At 52.1% G+C, this 7500-nt stretch overlaps 1 pseudogene; it reads left to right on the top strand.

Moving 5' to 3' along the window:
* LOC133394993 (large subunit ribosomal RNA) overlaps window positions 1-4680 on the top strand; it is an 8852-nt pseudogene extending 4172 nt beyond the window's left edge.
* The last annotated feature ends 2820 nt before the right edge of the window (window positions 4681-7500 follow it).

Genomic DNA, 7500 nt, shown 5'->3' with positions numbered 1-7500 from the left:
TAATGGAGGAGCAGAAATGCTATAAGTGTTGGAAGGTAGGCCAACGAGCTACCATTGTAGGGAACCAGACAGAAGTAATCTGTGCTGGAAATGCGGGTTTGAGTGGACACAAGAAGCAAGCTTGTACCAACTCTGTCAAGTGTTTGGATTGCGGTACGAGGTCACAGAACCCTCACGCAACGGGCAGTTATATGTGTCCTAGAAGGCGAGCGATTAGATCATAATGGTTAGGTTGCTAACAACATAACCAGAATCATAGTTATGCTGCATTCCAGTTAATGTGGCAAACGATTAGGGAAGAATCTGCGGATATAGTGTTGATTGCAGATCCGTATCTGGCAACAACCAACGTCAAAGTGTTACGCAATGACGATAACACAGCAGCGGTAGTGGTTAACGCGGACTTACCAGTTAAGGTAGTCAGTAAGGCTCTGAGGGTTTAATGATAGTTGACATAGGTGATATGCGAGTGGTTAGCGTTTACGCGCCACCTAGATTTAGTATGGAAGAGTTCCAGATCATGTTGGATAACACGGTAATGGCCGTAACCGGTATCCACAAATTCGTTTCTCGGGGGGGACTTCAACGCTTGGTCAGCAAGTTGGAACAACCAACTTGGCGAGCGTGGAGAACCCAGAAACGAAGAGGTGAGTTGGTCTTATCAACCTTTGCGCAGATTGACGCAATTTTATTGAACGACGGCAGCACCCCAACTTATGTTGGACCAGGGCGTACGTCAGTAGTTGATCTTACTTTTGCGAGCAGAACAGTTGCAAGATCATTTCAGTGGGAGGTGTTATCTAGCTATATGAACTCTGATCATCGTGCAATACGAATAGATCTTGAGACGCAAAGCGTGCGTAACTTGTCCCGACCCATAACGGATGGAGCATCAAGTATTTTAGCAAAGATATATTTGAAGTTATGATGCAAGCCGCTTTTGAGACAGAGGTCACAACAAGCGAAGACTTAATGCGTATACTTGTCACGGCGTGTAATGCGACGATGACTAAAGCGTAAGAGGTACACTCCTAACAAGAGTGCATTTTGGTGGACGCTAGAGATCGAGGCACTTCGCAAAGAGTTGCAAACACCGCGATCGATTAGCGCAAAGAGCATTCAATACTGATCTCTATTCTTCTTTTAGGGACGAGTTCAAGGTGGCACGGAATGCCCTCAGCGATTGATCAAGCATACCCGACAGAGGGAAGTGGAAAGAGTTCCTGGGGAACAGCGAACAACGCATCATTTGGTATTGTATATCATACGTTCAAGAAAGTGGCCGAGGGTTCGATTGGACCCCGAACCATGACATTGGACGAGTTTAGGGAAGTGGTGAGCGAGCTTTTTCCTACTCACCCAAACACGGTGTGGCCTGAATATCGTATCGATCAGCCACGAGAGTTTGAAAGGGTTACTAATGATGAGATTCTTGCGGTTGCCCAGGAGACTACCAACAAGAAGGCGCCGGGACCAGATGGTATCCCGAATGAGGCGCTGAAAGTTGGTATGTTGACTGCAACCGCTGCATTTTTGCAGGGTTTACCAAGGCTGTTTAGAGAACGCGAAGTCCCCGATGAGTGGAAAAGGCAGAGGTTGGTGTTAATACCGAAGCCGAACAAACCACCAGGGGAACCGGGTTCAATTCGCCCCATTTGTCTACTAGACGGGGCAGGTAAAGGTTTAGAACGCATCATAGTGCAACGGTTAAATGCACACATCGAGGAGGGTCAACGGACTGTCTGACGACCAATTTGGTTTCAGAAGTCGGTCGATCAACAGTTGATGCGATTCAACGGTAGTGGACATTGTTTCGGTAGCTAGAAGTAGAAACAGATACAGTGGACGGTATTGTGCTGTTGTCACATTAGATGTTACTAATGCTTTTAACAGTGCTTCATGGTTGGCGATTGCAAATGCTTTACAGAGAATTAACACTCCTAAATATCTTTATGATATCATTGGTGATTATTTTAGGAATCGTGTGCTGATGTATGATACCACAGATGGACCGGCAGAGATTGCAGTCACATCGGGTGTACCTCAAGGCTCGGTACTTGGCCCAACGTTATGGAACCTCATGTACGACGGAGTCCTACGAGTTGCAATGGTGGAAGGTGCACGGATTATCGGCTATGCAGACGATATAGTGTTGTTGGTGGAAGGTAATTGTGTTGATGATATTGAAATTCTCGTTTCCAGCCAGATTCGCATCATCGACAGATGGATGACCGACAACGGATTAAAGATAGCCCCGACCAAGACCGAGTTCATTATGGTCAGTTCCCATCAGAGGATACAGCATGGGCTATCAGGGTAGGTGATCACGTAGTACATTCGTCGCGCAGCTAAAGTATTTGGGGATGGTCTTAGATGACCGCCTCGAGTACAACTTCACACATCAGGTATGCGGTTGGAGAGAGCGACGAGCTATGGACCACCTTGGTAAGGATGATGCCTAATAAGGCAGGTCCAAGTAGTAATGTTAGGCGAGTAATTGCTCTTACTGTTGTGGCGAAGGTCCGGTATGCCTCGCCCATTTGGTGTCATACCCTTAGATTTGCTAACCGTAGACAATGGCTACGTCGGTTTTACCGGCCAGTAGTCCAGCGAGTTATCTCTTCTTTCAGGGACAACTTCTCACGATGCAGTCTGCGTGCTTGCGGGAATGATCCCGCTGCATCCTCCTCCTGGACGAGGACTCCAGGACTTTTCATCGGAGACGAGCAGAGAACATCGCCGGATCGGTTGCACGTAACATGGAGCGTGTCACAACTATGGAACGATGGCAACGAGAATGGGATGAGAGTGTTCACGGTCGGTGGACATACCGTCTCATACCCGACGTCAACAGATGGATAAGTAGAAGATTTGGTGGTGTAGATTTTCTTTCTTTCTCAGTTCTTTCCAGCCATGGCTTCTACGCCTACCAGCTTCATCGGATGCAGTTAACGGGTTCGCCGTTATGCGATGCGTGTGAGGAACCTGAGGACGCCGAACACACGATATTCCATTGTGTACGTCATCGTGAACTGATCATCAGACTTCAGCATCAAGTCGACGAGGAGTTAACGCCGGAGAACATCATCGAAGTATGTCTGCTAACAGATATAACTGGAGCATGGTTCACCAAGCAGTACGGACGATTATGATTCGACAACAACATCGGAGACACGTCATCGAACGAGGCGAACGACGTGCTTTGCTCGCCAACATCCAGTTGGCCTTGCAGAGCAGCGACAGTGACGACGAGTAACGACAAGGATTCATCGTAGTTTCATCGTAGCTTCATCGCCGAGGGCTAGACAGTGGCTAATCACCACTGTTGGAAGCCATTCGTTGGCTTGGGATGATGGACATCCACCGCCCGAGTGACGTCGATACCCTAACGGGTGATCCACTCGGGGCCGGTTGAAGGCACGGAGGGGTTTTAGTGAGTAAGAATCTCACACTACCGGGGTTGATCACCCAGGTGTCTTATGCAAGATTTCCCCTTCGATAACAAAAAAAAAAAAAAAAAAAAGGTAGCCAAATGCCTCGTCATCTAATTAGTGACGCCATGAATGGATTAACGAGATTCCCTCTGTCCCCTATCTACTATCTAGCGAAACCACAGCCAAGGGAACGGGCTTGGATGCACTAGCGGGGAAAGAAGACCCTGTTGAGCTTGACTCTAGTCTGGCATTGTAAGGCGATATAGGAGGTGCAGCAATAGGTGGAGGGCTTCCTCGTGGAGCTCGCCTCTGAGATACCACCACTCTTACTGTTGCCTTACTTACATGATTGGGTGGAACAAGCGCGGGCCCCAGGTCCGGATCGTGCGCGCACCTCCTCCGGGGGGCTGTGGCGGCGGTTCGCCTGCGCGCGGCCCAATGCGCCCGTGTTTCTCGCTCAGCGTCCCAGTGTGTCCGCTGGGTGGTGCCGCCGGGGAGACTGCATCGTAGGCATCGTCGTGTGTAGCGTGTTACCCGCTTGTCCGACCGTTGAGCCGTGGCCCGCAAGGGTACAAGCTTGCGTACGTCGGTGCATTCGTGGTGCACTGCTTCTGCGCGGTCGATCGTTTATGATGTCACGTTTGCCCCCCGGTTCCGCGCGCCGCCCGGCTCGAAGACTCCTGGACAGGTCCTTTCGGTCCACGTCATGGACAGTGCCAGTGCGGAGTTTGACTGGGGCGGTACATCTCCAAAACGATAACGGAGGTGTCCAAAGGTCAGCTCAGTGTGGACAGAAACCACACGCTGAGCATAGGACAAAAGCTGGCTTGATCCCAACGTTCAGTACACTTCGGGACAGCGAAAGCTTGCCTTACGATCCTTTTGGTTATAACGAGTTTTTAGCAAGAGGTGTCAGAAAAGTTACCACAGGGATAACTGGCTTTTTTTTTTTTTTTTTATATCGAGTGGATTTTTATTGATCGTATGTTACATCGAAAAGAAAACCCAGCCCTCTCATAATCCGCCCCTTATGCCCTGCGAGGGATTTAAGGGTGGACGTGATGCTCATAGGGAGCCTAACTTTTTAGCCGTGCGTTCGCACCTTTCCGTTTATTTTAGTTGAAATTCTATTTTCCAAACTGTTCCTCTGAATTCATTCCCTTAAGGGGAGCCCTATATCTGTACCGAAGCACCTTTCTTTTTTTTACACTTTCGTTGTTCTTTTTACTAAAGTTAGCTTTAGCGTGCCGCTCTTTCGGCTTCGGCTGCTGCTGCCTGCTGGGCAGCATCAAGTCCGCCTCGCTCGACGTCATCGGGTTCATCGTCACTTTCGCTCGACCAGGCATCATGGCCGAACAGCGCTCGTAGCATTTGGATTCCACCGTTCCGAATCATTCGTTGTCTTTCCCGCCAGCGGGCCACTCTCCGTCGCCCATCTTCGAGGCGAGCGGCCTCCCTGGGTGTTGGTGGTGGAGCTGGTGGAGTAGGTTGACTTCTCCTATTGCGCTGGCGGTAGGCACGATTTGCCTCATTGTGGAGCTGCCGCCGTTCTTCAGTGCGGCGTTCGTCTTCCTCTCGCTGTAGCTGCTGTTGTATTTCAGCTTCCTCACGATTGGAAGCAGCCCGCTGTTCTCGTTCCGTGTCCCAGTCACGCTGCAGCGTTGTTGTTATTCGACGTGCCGCCTCACAGAAGCTGCTCCAGTTGTCTTGGCTGCCCATAAGGAAGTCCTGAAGACTGTCCGGCGTGACCGGATTCGGCCCCAGTTCACCAAAGTACTCCATCCTCACTCGAGCAAACCTGGGGCATTCGAAGATGGCGTGATGGGCATTTTCCGGAACACCCGCACAGCTGCGACAGTCAGGGGATTCCGTAAAGCCGTTGATGGCCAGGTACTCTCTGAAGAACCCATGTCCAGAGAGCACCTGGGCCAAGTGGAAGGTCATCTCCCCCGTGTCTCCGGCCTTGCCAAGCGCTGATGTCGCGGATTATCCGATGCGTCCCACCGGGTGTATCTGGAGGTGTCGGCCTCGGCGTCCATTGGCTCTGCCACATCGTGATGGTGCGCTGCCTCTCCTCCAACCGGATGGCTGCCTTCGTTATCGACCGACCCGGATCATTAACACGCTCGAACACTCGCGCATCCTCCTCTATCAAGAGACAGATGGGGGTCAGCCCGGCGAGGAGGGTGGCGGTCTCATACCTTACGGTACGGAAGGTGCGTGCCACCCTCCGTGCTGAGACTCGCTGAACCCTCTCCAAAAGTCGACGACACTCTCTCTTCGTCACCTCGCCATGCCAGATGGGGCGCAGCATATCGGATGACCGACTCTGCGACCGAGGCCAACAGTCGCGCTTTGCTGGTCTTTGGTCCACTGTGGTTGCGCAAGAGGCGGGTAACGGCATCTGCTATCTTCCTTGCCCGAGTGGTTACCTCTCGGACATGGGGCAGCCACGATAGGTGATCGTGAAGGGTCACCCCAAGGTAACGCATCGTGCGGGAAGATGTCACCTCCACGTCCCCTACTCTTATGGTGACCTGCGTAGGGTTCTTCGTGCTGGAGATAAGCACGCACTCCGTCTTTTCCGGCGCAATCTGGAGATGATGTTGAGCCATCCAGTGAGAGACACTGGCGACCGCCTCCTCGGCTGCAGCCTTCACTGCATTTACGTCGATGCCCGGAATCAGCAGCACCAAGTCGTCAGCATACGCCACCATCTCGCAGTCCTGCGGAAGGGCGACGTCCAGAACTCCATCGTACATGGTGTTCCACAGGGGTGGGGCCAAGAATCGAACCCTGTGGAACACCAGCCGTGATGGACCGAGTTACTGGGCCGTCGGATGTCTCGAAGACCAACTCTCGGTTCTCGAAGTAGCTCCTCACGATTCTTTGCAGACCAGCAGGTACATCCTTTCATCTGCAGTGCAGTGGCGATGGCCTGCCAGCTTGCCGTATTGAAGGCATTCTTGACATCCATTGACACGACCAGCAGGAACCTGTTATCCCGCCCGTTCGTGCGGCGGAATCTCATCGCGCTCTGACCAGCCTCGATCACTGTTCGAATGGCGCCAATTGTAGATCGCCCCCTCCGGAAGCCATGCTGCCTGTCTGACAGCCTCACCGCAGCAGGATCTTCCAGGTGGTTGTGAAGTCTGTTTAGAATGAGCTTCTCCAGCACTTTCCCTAAGGCATCCAGCATGCACAAAGGTCGGTATGACCCGTTGCTACCCGGTGGTTTCCCCGGCTTGGGGAGCAGTACCAACCGCTGTCGTTTCCATGGTGCTGGAAATGTAGCCGTTTCCAGACAGCTTTGGTACAACGCCTGGAAAACGTCCGTGTACGCAAGGATTGCAGCCTTGACAGCGGCGTTCGGAATTCCGTCAAGGCCCGGCGCTTTTTTGTTCGGCATGGTGCTAGCTATCAGACGGAGTTCCGGGATCGTGACTTGGGTCCATGGAGTCTGCTGGTCTGCAGGCTGTTCCTGTTCTTCCTCGGAACTGATGCTGGGCCAGTTGAAGGGCGGATGTTGCGGGAAAAGCTCTGTAACGATGCTTTCAAGCCTCGCTCTCTCCGTCTCGGGTGGGGCCCTTCCACCGCGAAGACGGGAGAGGACTACTAAGTACCCGGCTCCGAAAACGTTTTCCTCCGCAGCATCGATCAATTCCTGGAAGGCGGGCCTTTTTGCTGGCACGTATAGCTCTATCCAGCTCAGCTTTAGCTGTTCGGTATTGGGCTGCAGCCAGACTTCGGTTCTGGAGATCACTTGTCTGCTGCATGCGATCTCTCGTCTGCTCGCAGTTTTGCCTAAGCAGAGCAATCAGTGGCGTCCACCAGTAAACGTCCCGATGAGGGTCGGGGAAAGACGACGTCATCCTTTGCATGGTTTTCTCGCAGGCCGATATCATTGCCGAGATCATTCCCTGGTGATTGACTGCCTTCTCTCGGAATCCCTCGCCATGTAGCGTGGCCAGGAAATTCTCTTTCGAGAACTGTTTCGTCTTAAATCGCGTGCCTGCATGTTGAAAACGCTCTCGCTGGCCCCGTTGACGTGACTGTCCTTGGTTAC

The sequence above is a fragment of the Anopheles gambiae genome (assembly GCF_943734735.2).
Source record: "Anopheles gambiae chromosome X unlocalized genomic scaffold, idAnoGambNW_F1_1 X_unloc_93, whole genome shotgun sequence".
Lineage (NCBI taxonomy): Eukaryota > Metazoa > Arthropoda > Insecta > Diptera > Culicidae > Anopheles > Anopheles gambiae.
This window is presented reverse-complemented; position numbering and strand designations above follow the sequence as displayed.